This window comes from Chiloscyllium plagiosum, unplaced genomic scaffold (assembly GCF_037043375.1).
Source record: "Chiloscyllium plagiosum isolate Xiang-an unplaced genomic scaffold, Cpla_swu_hap1 HiC_scaffold_14, whole genome shotgun sequence".
In the NCBI taxonomy this organism is placed as follows: Eukaryota; Metazoa; Chordata; class Chondrichthyes; order Orectolobiformes; family Hemiscylliidae; genus Chiloscyllium; species Chiloscyllium plagiosum.
Genome location: NW_028270152.1, coordinates 119,431,363 through 119,445,977, shown reverse-complemented (window position 1 = coordinate 119,445,977; position 14,615 = coordinate 119,431,363). Strand labels below are relative to the sequence as shown.

At 44.4% G+C, this 14,615-nt stretch overlaps 2 long non-coding RNA genes across 3 annotated transcripts; one reads left to right on the top strand and one right to left on the bottom strand.

Moving 5' to 3' along the window:
- The first annotated feature begins 1,924 nt into the window (after window positions 1-1,924).
- Window positions 1,925-6,006, top strand: LOC148148195 (uncharacterized). Of its 2 annotated transcripts, none has more exons than XR_015759332.1 (3): window positions 1,925-2,060; window positions 2,929-3,006; window positions 5,976-6,006. It is a non-coding gene; the product is annotated as an uncharacterized LOC148148195 (long non-coding RNA). The 2 variants fall into 2 exon arrangements; XR_015759333.1 differs by having other exon boundaries at window positions 5,886-6,004.
- A 5,036-nt stretch (window positions 6,007-11,042) lies between these two features.
- On the bottom strand, window positions 11,043-14,239 carry LOC148148194 (uncharacterized). The gene is made up of 3 exons (XR_015759331.1): window positions 14,123-14,239; window positions 13,692-13,769; window positions 11,043-11,183 (listed from the first exon to the last, which is right to left on the bottom strand). It is a non-coding gene; the product is annotated as an uncharacterized LOC148148194 (long non-coding RNA).
- Window positions 14,240-14,615: the final 376 nt, after the last annotated feature.

Here is a 14,615-nt window from a genome sequence, read left to right as displayed (position 1 = left end):
CTCCTTTTCTGCTTATCTCCAGGTAAGATGCGGACTTCTTTGTAAAATTTTCCTCTTTTGTACGTTGACAGAGAAAAGGAACGCTGAGTAGGTGTCTAGGAAACGCCGTGACAATCAGCGGTTGTCGCTTCCCACTGCTCTGATGCTGATGGGAATTCACCGTTCTTTTGCTGCTCAAAGTGTAATCTGAAATGTTCCCTGCTCAGTGACAGCGATGGGAAAGTTGCATTAATTTATCGGTTCTATAAGATGCTTAGATGTTTGTATTCATATAATGCGAAATTCTGAGAGAGCCCAGAAAACTTCCTTGGTTGCGTGGTTAGAGAGAAATCGATTTAGAATTAATTGGAACTCATCTATTAAACGGGGCTATCGACAAAATTGCCCTTATGCTGAGGAAGTGAGTGATCGGAGGCCGTGTCAGAATGGGACAGGGCGTGGGATCCACTCCGCAACCGGACCATGCAGTACCCATGAGGCGATATACTGTGGATTCTGAAAGTCGTCAACGCAGGGCGGCACAGTAGTTCGTACTGTTACAGGACAGCTTCACGGACCGGTTTGAATTTCACCATCGGCGACTGATTGCATGGACTCTCCCCTGTGTCAGCTTCGGTTCCATTAGGTGCTCTGGTTTCCTCTGACAGTCCACGGATGTGCAGATTATGTGTGTTTCCGAAAATGCAGGGTGAAAGGGAAACTGCGGGATGCACTGCGGCAGGTGTGACTGACCAAATTGTCTCCCTTTACACTTTTGGGAATTAATAACAACCAAAACAGTTTTATAAAGTCAGCTGGTCTCGTATCATCCGCAGAGACAGAAAGCTGAGTTAATAGTTCATAACTGACACAAATGTCATTGATCTGAATCCTTGTCAAAACTGTCGACAATGCAGACAATAGTGACAAGCACTCTTGTATTTCTTTCGACATCAGGGATAATGGGAACTGTGCCTAACAGCTATCCTGTTTCCACATCTGGGAGAGATAATATATCCCTTTATGGCGCGGTTTTACCAACTGCATTTCAGTGAGCAAATTCTCATTCAGGCCTGACCAGTCTCTCTGGAAGATTTTCCAGTCCAGAATCTGTTGGGTCCCGGGCAGCCACAGTTCCTGTGGCCAGTTGTGTCCTTATGCAGGAGATACAAGAAACACATCAGTTCAAATGGCACAAAGAATCCTGACCATTCTGGTCTGAGTGTCCCATACTGAAAAATCACCACAAGACATTGTCATTATTCAGATGGTAACTAAGGGGAATGATATTACACCTCTATGCAATCCTGGATAGTCCTATCCTTCTGGATCCTCTAACTCACTTCTCTAAAGTTAACAAGATAATCTGTAAATCTTCCACATCTGAGCATACCTTTAAAGTTAGCTCGGAAGAGAGGGAGAGAGAGAGATAAAGGCGAAAACTACTTCTGAAATCTTTATGAAAGACCTTGCTGCCCAATGTTGCCCTTCTCAATCCAGTTCTCTTTCCATCAGCCTCAATTCGGTTAATCTGATTAACCAGTCAGGGCCAACGCTCATTGATGCATGTCTTTATGGAAGAGTTATTGAGAATGCTTGTAAAATGACTCGATTGCTCTGTGCAGGAGGAAATGTGTTCTGAAGAGGGTTACAGTGGACCCGAAACATTGACCGTATATTCTCTGACTCCACAGCTGCTTTCAGAGTTGCTGAGTTTCTAGAGCAATTTCACTGTGTCTTCGCCACGGGTCTTGAAATTGCACGCACTCCCGAAGATACACAGCGAGAGAACTACTTTTGTGCTCTTTCGTCTGAATCTCTTTTTAAAAAAAATTGTCCGTCGCCCCAACGCCACACTCAACTAAAATATGAAAACTGGTTCATTCATTGTCTGCAGGGAAACATTCCCTATTTAATCAGAATCTCTCCCATGTCTCTGAATTTTAGTTTGGGCCACAATGTCATGTCACCTGTGTGAGAACATCTCCCTAAAGCTCCAGTCGCAATGGAAGGAAGGTGTAGACATGGAAACACTGCAGCAGGAAGTCTGCAACTCGCTGCCTCATGAGTCCAATTTGGTGGTGAGTTTCAGTAAGAATGAGATGAAAGGTGCTGGGAAAAAAACATAAGTGGAGGATAATGTGCTTATTTAAGGAAATATATCGTTTCCTTGAAGGCATTTCAGGGAAGATACACCAGGATGATCCTTTTGTATGGAGGGATTGATAATGAGCAAACGCTAAACAGGTTGGGACGTGAGGTGTTGGCAAGTCAATCCAGGGTGGACTTACACAGTTTGTGCTAGTGTCTGGGGAATGTTGTCGAACAGAGAGACCAAGGGGTACAGGTATATATTTACTTGAAGTGACGTCACAGGTCGTCAAGATGATGAAAATGTATTTTTCGTGCTACGTCCCTACATTGGTCAGAGCATTGAACGCAGGAGATAAGATGTCATGCTAGAGCTGAATGAGAGTTTGGTGAGACCACTTTTCGTAAACTGTGCATTATTCTGCTCACTCTGCTGCAGGAAGGATAATATTAATTTTGAAAAGGAGCAAGGAAAGATTTACAAGGCTGTTACCGAGACTGAAAGGTATGAGTTATAACTCGAGGCTGGGAAGGTTGGGAAGTTTTTTTTCCTGGAGTTTAAGAGGATGAGTGGGTAACATAAAGAAATGTAGTAAGTCATACGGCGCAGAGATGAGGCAAATTGCGTTGTCATCTCTATCAGTTGGATGGTCTAAAAACCAACCAGCGTAATGTTAAGGTGAGTGGCAAAAGACTTAAATGAGAAGAGAGGGGTAACCTTTTCATACAAAGGGCGGTGCGTGTGTGCAGCGAACTAGTCGTGGAAGTGGTGGAGACTGGTACAATTCGAAAATTCAAATGCATCTGAATGTAATCAGCTGAACACTTTTCTCTCTTGTCCACATTTTGTTCTGACAGTGCATGGATTTTATCAAAGAGCACATGAGGTTGATCACTAAAGCCGTGAAGATTCCGGGCACTTACGATCTGTGTGGGGTGAGTGTCACAGAGTGGTCATTCATCACGCTATTTGACGTTGATGGCGAGCAATTGCAGTCCTCCTATTTCATCGCTCTGTGTACGTCAGAGAAAGCGCGAGCGAGAGAGAGAGAAGGTGATCTCGCAATTCAATTAAAGGAATGCAGAGAGTCAGTGGGCCAAATTGCGCCGACTGCTCTCTGCTCCTTCACTTTTAGGAACTATCTCTTCTCAACCTCTGTATCAGTCACAGAGTGTGCACGAGAAGTTCAATCATTCCATTGCAGTTTCCTGCTGAGGCAGAGCCTGAGAGTTTGGCTCTGTCCCTTATGGTAAAGAATACCCCCAGCCACAACTCCCCTACACACACACACAAACACACACGCACATACACATGCCCTCTGTCACTTACGCGCGCTCTCACGTCCTCTCCTTAAACCCACGCTCTCTCACGCGCACTCAGATGCACACTCGCAGACACACACAACTCACTCTTACACACTCATACACAACTCATTCGTGCACGCACTCTGAATCCAACCGACATGCAGTTTCATACTTACACTCTCAATCACACACACACTTACACGAACATGGACACTCACGCATGCCATATACACACAGAGAAGCACCAGCACATACACACTCACTCGCACAAACACAGACACACACACACATAAACACGCACACAAACAGGAAAGAAGGGTGTGTAGATGTTATAGAATTGATTTGCACAAACCACAGTAGACGCTCCATAAATTTTCAGAATGAAATATCAGATAATTTTTCTCATTAAAGGAGGCCTAAGTGCAGACATGTGCTGCTCGGCAGCAAATGATACTGTTGAAAGGTGAGAGAGGTTCCAGGATTTGATACGTCTTCTCCTGTTCCTGTGTTTTACTCGTGAATATGAAGAGTTAGTGTTACACCAAGTGGAAGAGGAATCATTAAAGACCAATCGCTAGTCTTCCTTATTAAATTGGAGATGAAATTGAGCGAGGCTTCTAATTAAATTAGACAAGTAGACCGAAGGATAAACATGTTATTACCTAAGAACATTACATCAAGGAGGAAGCTTTAAAGAGAGGGAGCCATGCTTTTTAAAGGAGTTGAAGATGTTGTCCAGAGGAATGAGAAATTTTATTTTAGAATGAGACGTGAAGGCTCAGATCCAGCGCTTGAGAGTTAAATGTTAGCAAGAAAATACCGAATCAGAAAAGTAAGAGCCAAGAGGGGACATGAGATGTCTTTGGCTGATTCGAAAAAGGAAAAGTGTACGGTTGTCTATAGGTATATCGGTTTAAAGAATGGTGAGAATAAGATTAGGGTCAATCAAAGATAGTAGTAGTAAGTAGTAGGAAGGGTGGAGTCAAAGGAGATTGGCGAAGAGCTAAATGAATATGTCTCCTCGGGAAACATGTTGTCATGGAGGAAACTGCGATACAGGCTAATAGACAAAAAGGGATTGAGGTTCTCAAGGAGGAGGTGTTCGCAATTTTAGATACTGTGAAAACCAGTATCTCCACTGGACCGAATGAGATTGATCCCAGGATTCCCTGGGAAGCCAGGAAGGAGAGTGCAGAGCCTTTTACTTTGATCTTTATGTCGTCATTGTCTGCAGAATTAGTGCTAGAATATTGGAGGATTGCATATGTTGTTCCCTTGTTCAAGAAGGGTAATAGAGTCAACCATAGCAATTATAGAGCAGTGCGCCTTAATTCGGCTGTGGGTAAAGTCTTGGAAAGGATTATAAGAGATATTACTTACAATCATCGAGAAATGAATAAATTGATAAGAGATAGGCAATACCATTTTTTGTGAAGTGTAGGTCGTGCCTCACCAAACGTCTTGGGTTCTTTGAGCAAGTGACCGAAAAGGTGGATTATGGTAAGGTGACTGATGTGGTGGATATGGATTTCAGAAAGGCGTTTGGCAAGTTCGCTACCGTGGCTATTGCATAAAATGCAGAGGCGAGGCTTTGAGGGTGATCGGGCGGTTTGAATCAGAAATTGGCTAGCTGCAAGAGACACAGAATGTGGTTGATGGGAAATGTTCATCCTGGAGTTCAGGTACTAGTGTGCACGGCAATGATCTGCTTTGCAACAACAGTTGATTTTCATTTTTTCATGAATGACCTCAATGAGGGCATAGTATCATGAGTTAGTAAAGTTGTGGAAGACCCTGTGGTCGTTAGAGTTGTGGATAGTGCTGAAGGATGAAGTAACACAAATGCAGGTAACTGTGCTAATGGTGCGATGCTTGGTAGTGTAGATGAGTGGAGGGATCACATTTTCCATGAACGTTTGCCCATGGGCGTAGCCACCCAGGTTAAGAGGGTAGCTCAGAAGGCATACGGTGTGGTAGCTTTTATTATGAGAGGGACTGCGTTTCACAGCCATGAGGTGATGCTGCAGATGGACAGAACTCTGGTGAGGTTGCAAATTGCAGATTTGCTTACAGTTCTGGTTAGAAGATGGATGTGGAAGCTACAGAGAGGGTTCAGAGGACATTTACAGGATGCTGCCTGGTATGGAGGGAAGGTCTTACAAGAAAAGGCTGAGGGTTTTGAGGCTGTTTTCGTCAGAGAGAAAAAGGTTGAGAGGCGACTTGTTGAGACGTTTAAGGTAATCAGAGGGGAAGATCGGGTGGACGGTAAGAGCATTGGTATGTGTATGGAATGAGCTGCCAGAGGAAGTGTGGAGGCTGGTGCAATTGCATCATTTTAGAGGCATTTCCATGGTACATGAATAGGAAGGGCTTGGGGCCATATGGGCCGGGTGCTGGCAGGTGTGAATAGATTGTTGCTCACATCCAGGAAAACAGCGTGTTGCTTGCTCTGTGTGGTTGACGAGAGAGTTGTGCTTCCATTAATGTCACCTTTGTGGATTTGCTTACAGGAACTGCAATTCTGTCCTTGGCTGGTCTGTAGACGTATAGGTGGATGTATCGGTGAAAATGGTGACGTTCCTCCTGAGTTTCGTCCATAGAAAACCCATCCAGTGTGAAGGAAGTTTGCACAAATCCACTGCCAGTCGTTTTGTCGAATATGGAATATTTATGGGCCGCAGCCTGACAGGAAACTTTAACCGTTTCCAATCAACAAAACATCTGTCTTTAAAATAAAATGATATGGGAAAGCTGCAGGCAAAGTGAATTGCTTCAATTTCGTAAAAAAATGTTTGCATGGACACGAGGGGCCGAAGCGTCTGCTTCGATGTTGTGTACCTCTGGAATCCTTTGAACAATCTCTATGCATTGAGCTTGTCCTTCCAGCAATAGGTGCCAAGAAAAGAGACCTCCTTCACCCTCTCCCACTTATTGTGCCTTCCTGCCAAGTTGCCCATCACCCGAGACCGCAGAAAAGCACCATTCCCTTCCATGCTCCTCGAACTCAAACCTGTGATGACTGATATTCACTGAGGTCATAACCAGACTGACTAATTGTCTGCACTTAATTCGGATCCCTCCTCATTTTTTGTCGCTGCATTCACCCCCATAATAGCTCAGGGATAAAACTGCATCATCTCAACCTTGTCACCGTGATTCCAGCGTGTTCACCTAAAGGGTAAGACGCTGATTAAATGTTCACGCAAATTGATAACCAATGGTGAAAATAGTGCCCGATGACGTCGATACCACATGTGCAGATGAGTGGGTGAATTGCTTCAAACTCCCAGCTGACTTGACCTTTCGATCACTTTGCGTCATTTAGAGTGCTTATTTCGACGACGTCATGGCACCTCCCAGCCCCGTCTTACCTTTACAGTGTCGTCAACACCATGACGTTTTATGGATGGCTTATGTCTCTCAAATCAGTTCTGCATTTTCCTGACATGTCTGCATTTTGTCCATTCCTCCGTCTTTCAGAAAGCTTGCTTTTATGTGTGGCATGGCTGGATCGAACAACATTCTGCAAAATTAAAAATGCACTTCCACGGCAAGATATCACAACGACATTGAAGCAGAAAAAAAAGTGATTATATATTTGCTTCGAACTCTCATTGAGGAACAGCACCAATAGTTCAGTCTTTCTGCCTGTTGTAAAATTTTATTTATGTTCTTTTGCCTGCCTTTACAGTTTGTCAGTAATCACTCGCACATCACACTCACTACCGTTGTGTGCAGGTTGGTTATCAAAGTAGATGATTGCCTCGCCCTTACCGTCCACACTAATCCGTCCTTCTGGGTGTCCTGTGTACAGTTCTGGGCAGCACGTTGTTGGAAATGTGTTGGAGAGAGTGCAGTGGGTGGTTCACAGATCGCTTCGAAAGCGAGTTTTTAAAATGGGAGTACTAAATTTGGAGGGGAGAGCGGAAGGCAAGAGGGGTTTAGATAGAGGATTTGAAGACTATGAATTCTTAGCACAAAATAGCCATTAAAACATTGTCTACCTTTCTTTAAAAGGCCAATGCGTGAGATGGCTCAGTTTTACAATTATTGTCAACGGATGTTGTTGAGAGAATAACTTTCTCATCCAGCCAGTATTTACGTGTTGGAATGTTGTGTCTGGAAATGTTGGGAAGGCACGTTCACTTGAATACATTTAGTAGAATACTTTGGATGGGAAATGAGAAGTAATAATCCTGAGTCATCCTGACATCACTGCTTTTGGGTTGCAACTGATGTGCTTGCAGCCTGAGACCAAAACGTCTGCTTTGAGAGCCATGACCCTTATGTTAGACACACTTTGTTGGTGGGAATGTACCCCTTGAGTATTGGCTGTTCTCCTTCTCCCTGAAACAAACAGTAGGGGCTTTATAACCTCAGGGCTTCCGTATATTTGGATCATGTCTTTCGACACTTCTTCCCTTTCCCCCGTCCAGCAGACACTAACATGATCATCGATCTTGATTGACCATTGCTGCTCCTCCTTCCCTCGACAACCTATTGGCAATGGAACAGGATCTAAAGCAGTATCTCTTTCGATAGTGATTGGCCAGAACCTGGCAGTATTCCTGCCTCATCATCTCACTATTGCACTCCCCTTCCTGCCCGTGCAATCCTACACCATTGTTTTACTGCGACCCCTCTCCAACTTCTGCATAAATTGCAACATCCGCCGACATTTCTGCCATCTACAAATGGAGCCCATCACCAGTGATGTATTTCCCTCCACTCCACTATCTGTTCTCCGCAAAGACCGTTTCCTCCACGACCACCATGTTTGATTCACGCTTTGTAAAAAAGCCGCCCTCCCCTCCTGGCACCTTCCACGACCACCGTAGGAATTGTAAAACCTGCGCTCTCTCCTACCCCCTCACCTCCGCCCAAGACCCCAAGAAGCCTTCTATACCCATCAACGTTTCACCAGAGCTTCCACACATGTCATTTACTGTATCCGGTGCTCACAATGCGGTCTCCTCTGCAATGGGGAGACTGGACGCCTTCTGGCAGAGCGCTTCAGAGATCTTCGCCGCGATACCCGCACCAATCAACTGCACCACCCCCTGGTCAATATGTTGGATCGTACCAGATTATGCGAACAAGGTATATTCATAATTTTATTGCAGTATTCCGATTATGTTCATTTAACATTATCCATGGCCCTGATTTTCAATACATTTAGTGAGGCTTGGATTCTAGACAGAGGGGGATTTCAATTATATGAACCAATTGCCAAACCTGAAACTTTTTATCCTCCCAGAACATGACCCACAATGATGATTCAACTATTTCTTGCTATTGCTTGTTCACATTCAATTTCAACGCTGTGTTCTTCACCATGTCTCGATCTTGCATCGTGAAGAAAATACGGGTCAATTTATCCTTTTGACATCTTGCCAGGCCATCTGAGCTCATTAATGATTTCTGATCCGATGACAAGAGCTACCACGTTCTCTAATAACGCTCTACGTTCCATTGTAAACGGTGTGGAAGTGAGGACAATTGCTCTTTATTTACAGATTGGTCTATCTTCATTTAGATATTTGCACAGGCACATAATACACAGCGATTTGGTCAACTTACAATGTATGAATTGAATTCTAGATTATATATTTCCCTGGAAGATTTTCTTCAGCATTTAATTTCAGTTATGTGTTTATAACTGTGCAGCCTGTGACAATGATTTACCTGAATTTAAGGCTATATCAACGGTTGAACAATGCATGTTCTTTCACAACATTGCCGTCGTGACGTTTTCTGCTCACTGAGGAAGTTATTTTAATGCCCCATTCAGCCAACTGCATTTGTAACCGTTCTTGCAAACTGTGAACTACATGCAATAATACTCATTGTTGTCTGCATTGTAACTGCACTGGCAAAAGCGCCCGTGTGTTCCCTGTTCAATTAAAATTGTCAGATAGGACGGAAAATAAATTAAACCCAGGAGGTGACATGGGCCCTCTGCTTGAGTAATAGTCGAGAACACTGAAAACACTGAAACATTTAAAGCATGTTTAAGTCTGTTTTATAGGAGCAGACTTAGGGTATTCACTCCATTAAAGGAATATTAAGGAACTGTAAGGTTCAGACATCCTGAGGGAAATCTTGGTTCCACGGTATCATGAGGAAAATGGAAGTTTCAGGTTGTAGGAACAAGGCTGTTGAGTATTTATACAACAATTAGCAATTAGAGTTTGGGAGGTCTTTATCTTAGGAGTCATCGTTTGTTCGGTCAACAAAAGTTGGGGCTCTAAGGTTTTCGACATGGTTTGACTTTACTTGATTTATAAAAAGGCTAACACAGTGGGTAACTCACAGGTGACCTCAAAGCTATGGGTTGCTCCTCCCAGTCTAATAGTTTCGGAGGAGAAATCTGGGAGTATTTATGGCGCTTGGGACTCAGCATGTAAGCAGTAAATGTCTCCAGTGCACTTTCCTGGACGTGTGGGCATTCGGGATGGGGGCGCAGGACGTTCGTGAGCCTGAGGGAGTTTTGGGTAAAGTGGATGGAGAGTAGAAGCGTGTCAAGAGTGCGTGGTGCTGGAAAAGCGCAGCAGGTCATGCAGCACTCGAGGAGCAGGACAAGTTTTGGGCAGGAGCCCTTCATCAGGAATGAGGCTGGGAGCCTCGGGTGTAGAGAGATAAAATCGGGGTGGGGGGAAGGGGTAATGCAGCTGAGAGTGCAATAGATGGATGGAAGTGGGGAAGTGGGGTTGATGGTGATAGGTCAGAGAGGACGGTGTAGCAGATAGGTGGGAATGAAGATTGACAGGAGAGATATGACTTATGGACGGTTCTGAGCTGTAAGATCGGAACTGGGGTAAAATGGGGGATGGGAAATGAGGAAAATGGTGCAGTCCACATCAATATCCTGGCGTTGAAGGTTCCCGAGGCTGAAGATGAGGCGTTGTTCCTACAGGCGTGGGGCCGTGAGGGAGTGGCAATAGAGGTGTCCCAGTGTCTGTAAGTGGGAAGGAGAGTTGAAATATTTGACCAGGGGGCGGTGCAGTTGATTGGTTACGTCGTTATGGAGGTGATTTCTACGTCGTTATGGAGGTGCCATAACGACGTAGAAATAAGCACTCTAAATGACGCAAAGAGATCGAAAGGTCAAGTCAGCTGGGAGTTTGAAGCAATTCACCCACTCATCTGCACATGTGGTATCGACGTCATCGGGCACTATTTCACCATTGGTTTCCAATTTGCATGAACATTTAATCAGCGTCTTACCCTTTAGGTGAACACGCTGGAATCACGGTGACAAGGTTGAGATGATGCACAGTTTCATCCCTGAGCTATAATGGGGGTGAATGCAGTGACAAAAAATGAGGAGGTTTTCCGAATTAAGTGCAGACAATTAGTCAGTCTGGTTATGACCTCAGTGAATATCAGTCATCACAGGTTTGAGTTCGAGAAGCATGGAAGGGAATTGTGCTTTTCCGGGGTCTCGGGTGATGGGCAACTTGGCAGGAAGGCACAATAAGTGGGAGAGGGTGAAGGAGGTCTCTATTCTTGTCTCCTATTGCTGAAAGGTCAAGCTCAATGAATAGAGAATTGTTCAAAGGGTCCCAGAGGTATATAGCATCGAAACAGACACTTCGGCCCCTCGTGTCCATGTGAACATTGTTTACGAAATGGAAGCAATTCACTTTGCCTGCAGTTTACCCATATCATTTTATTTTAAAGACAGATGTTTTGTTGATTGGAAACGGTTAAAGTTTCCTGTCAGGCTGCGTCCCATAAATATTCCATATTCGACAAAACGACTGGCAGTGAATTTGTGCAAACTTCCTTCACACTGGATGGGTTTTCTATGGACGAAACACAGGAGGAACGTCACCATTTTCAGCGATACATCCACCTATACGTCTACAGAGCAGCCAATTTGCATCCTCACCAGAGTTCTGTACACCTGCAGCATCACCTCATGTCTGTGAAACGCAGTCCCCCTCATAATAAAAGCTACCACACCATATGCCTTCTGAGCTACCCTCTTAACCTGGGTGGCTACGCCCATGGGTAAACGTTCATGGAAACTGTGATCCCTCTACTCATCTACACTAGCAAGCATCGTACCATAAGCACAGTTACCTGCATTTGTGTTACTTCATCCTTCAGCACTATCCTCAATTCTAACGACCACAGGGTCTTCCACAACTTTACTAACTCATGATACTGTGCCCTCATTGGGGTCATTCATGAAAAAAATGAAAATCTATTGTTGCTGCAAATCAGATCATTGCCGTGCACACTAGTAGCTGAACTCCAGGATGAACATTTCCCATCAACAACATTCTGTGTTTCTTGCAGCTAGCCAATTCTGATTCAAACCGCCCGATCACCCTCAAAGCCTCTCCTCCGCATTTTATGCAATAGCCACGGTAGCGAATTTGCCAAACGCCTTTCTGAAATCCATATCCACCACATCAGTCGCCTTACCATCATCCACCTTTTCGGTCACTTGCTCAAAGAACCCAATAAGTTTGGTGAGGCACGACCTACACTTGACAAAATCGTATTGCCTATCTCTTATCAATTTATTCATTTCTCGATGATTGTAAATAATATCTCTTACAATCCTTTCCAAGACTTTACCCACAGCCGAAATAAGGCGCACTGCTCTATAATTGCTATGGTTGTCTCTATTACCCTTCTTGAACAAGGGAACAACATTTGCAATCCTCCAATCTTCTGGCACTAATTCTACAGACAATGACGATAGAAAGATCAAAGTCAAAGGCTCTGCACTCTCCTTCCTGGCTTCCCAGGGAATCCTGGGATCAATCTGATTGGGTCCGACGGACATCCTGGTTTTCACAGTATCTAAAATTGCTGACAGCTCCTCCTTGAGAACCTCAATCCCTTTTTGTCTATTAGCCTGTATCGCAGATTCCTCCATGACAACCTGTTTCCTGAGGAGACATATTCATTTAGCTCTTCGCTAATCTCCTTTGACTCCACCCACAACTACCTAATACTATCCTTGATTGACCCTAATCTTATTCTCGCCATTCTTTAAACCGATATACCTATAGACAACCGTACACTTTTCCTTTCTCTAATCAGCCAACGACATCTCATGTCCCCTCTTGGCTCTTCTTACTTTTCTGATTCGGAATTTCCTTGCGAACATTTAACTCTCAAGCGCTGGAACTGAGCCTTCACGTCTCATTCTAAAATAAAATTTCTCATTCCACTGGACAACATCTTCAACTCCTTTAAAACACATGGCTCCCTCTGTGTACAGCTTCCTCCCTGATGTAATGTTCTTAGGTAATAACATATTTATCCTTCGATCGACTTGTCTAGTTTAATTAGAAGCCTCGCTCGATTTCATCTCCAATTTAATAAGGAAGACTAGCGATTGGTCTTTAATGATTCCTCTTCCATTTGGTGTAACACTAACTCTTCATATCCACGAGTAAAACACAGGAACAGGAGAAGACCATTCAAATCCTGGAACCTCTCTCACCTTTCAACAATATCATTTGCTGCCGAGCAGCACATGTCTGCACTTAGGATCCTTTTACGAGAAAAATTCTCTGATATTTCAATCTGAAAATTTATGGAGCGTCTACTGTGGTTTGTGCAAGTCAATTCTATAACATCGACACACCCATCTTTCCTGTTTGTGTGCGTGTTTGTGTGTGTGTGTGTGTCTGTGTTAGTGCGAGTGAGTGTGTATGTGCTGGTGCTTCTCTGTATGTATATGGCATGCGTGAGTTTCCATGTTCGTGTGAGTGTGTGTGTGATTGAGAGTGTAAGTATGAAACTGCATGTCGGTTGGATTCAGAGTGCGTGCACGAATGAGTTGTGTATGAGTGTGTAAGAGTGAGTTGTGTGTGTCTGCGAGTGTGTGTATCTGAGTGCGCGTGAGAGAGCGTGGGTTTCAGGAGAGGACGTGAGAGCGCGCGTATGTGACAGAGGGCATGTGTGTGCGCGTGTGTGTTTGTGTGTGCGCGTAGGGGAGTTGTGGCTGGGGGTATTCTTTACCATAAGGGACAGCGCCAAACTCTCAGGGTCTGCCTCAGCAGGAAACTGCAATGGAATGACTGAAATTTCCGTGCACACTCTGTGACTGATACAGAGGTTGAGAAGAGAAAGTTCTGATAAGTGAAGGAGCAGAGAGCAGTCGGCGCAATTTGGCCCACTGACTCTGCATTCCCTTAATTGAATTGCGAGATCACCTTCTCTCTCTCTCTCTCTCTCTCGCTCGCTCTCTCTTTCTCTGAAGTGCACAGAGCGATGAAATAGGAGGACTGCAATTGCTAGCCATCAGAGTCAAATAGCGTGATGAATGACCACTCTGTGATACTCACCCCACACAGATCGTAAGTGCCCGGAATCTTCACGGCTTTAGTGATCAACCTCATGCGCTCTTTGACAAAATCCATGCACTGTCAGAACAAGATGTGGACAAGAGAGAAAAGTGTTCAGCTGATTACATGCAGATGCATTTGAATATTCGAATTGTACCAGTCTTCACCACTTCCATGACTAGTTCGCTGCACACACGCACCGCCCTTTGTATGAAAAGGTTACCCCTCTCTTCTCATTTAAGTCTTTTGCCACTCACCTTAACATTACGCTGGCTGGTTTTTAGACCATCCAACTGATAGCGATGACAACGGCAATTTGCCTCATCTCTGCGCCGTATGATTTACTACATTTCTTTATGGTACCCACACATCCTCTTAAACTCCAGGAAAAAAACTTCCCAGCCTTCCCTGCCTCGCGTTCTAACTCATACCTTCCAGTCTCGGTAACAGCCTTGTAAATCTTTCCTTGCTCCTTTTCAAAATTAATATTATCCTTCCTGCAGCAGAGTGAGCAGAATAATGCACAGTTTACGAAAAGTGGTCTCACCGAACTCTCATTCAGCTCTAACATGACATCTTATCTCCTGCGTTCAATGCTCTGACCGATGTAGGGACGTGGCACGAAAAAGACATTTTCATCACCTTGTCGACCTGTGACGTCACTTCAAGTAAATATATACCTGCACCCCTTGGTCTCTCTGTTCGACAACATTCCCCAGTCCACCCTGGATTGTCTTGCCAACACCTCACGTCCCAACCTGTTTAGCGTTTGCTCATTATCAATCCCTCCATACAAAAGGATCGTCCTGGTGTACCTTCCCTGAAATGCCTTCAAGGAAACGATATATTTCCTTAAATAAGCACATTTTCCTCCAGTTATGTTTTTTCCCAGTACCTTCCATCTCATTCTTACTGAAACTCACC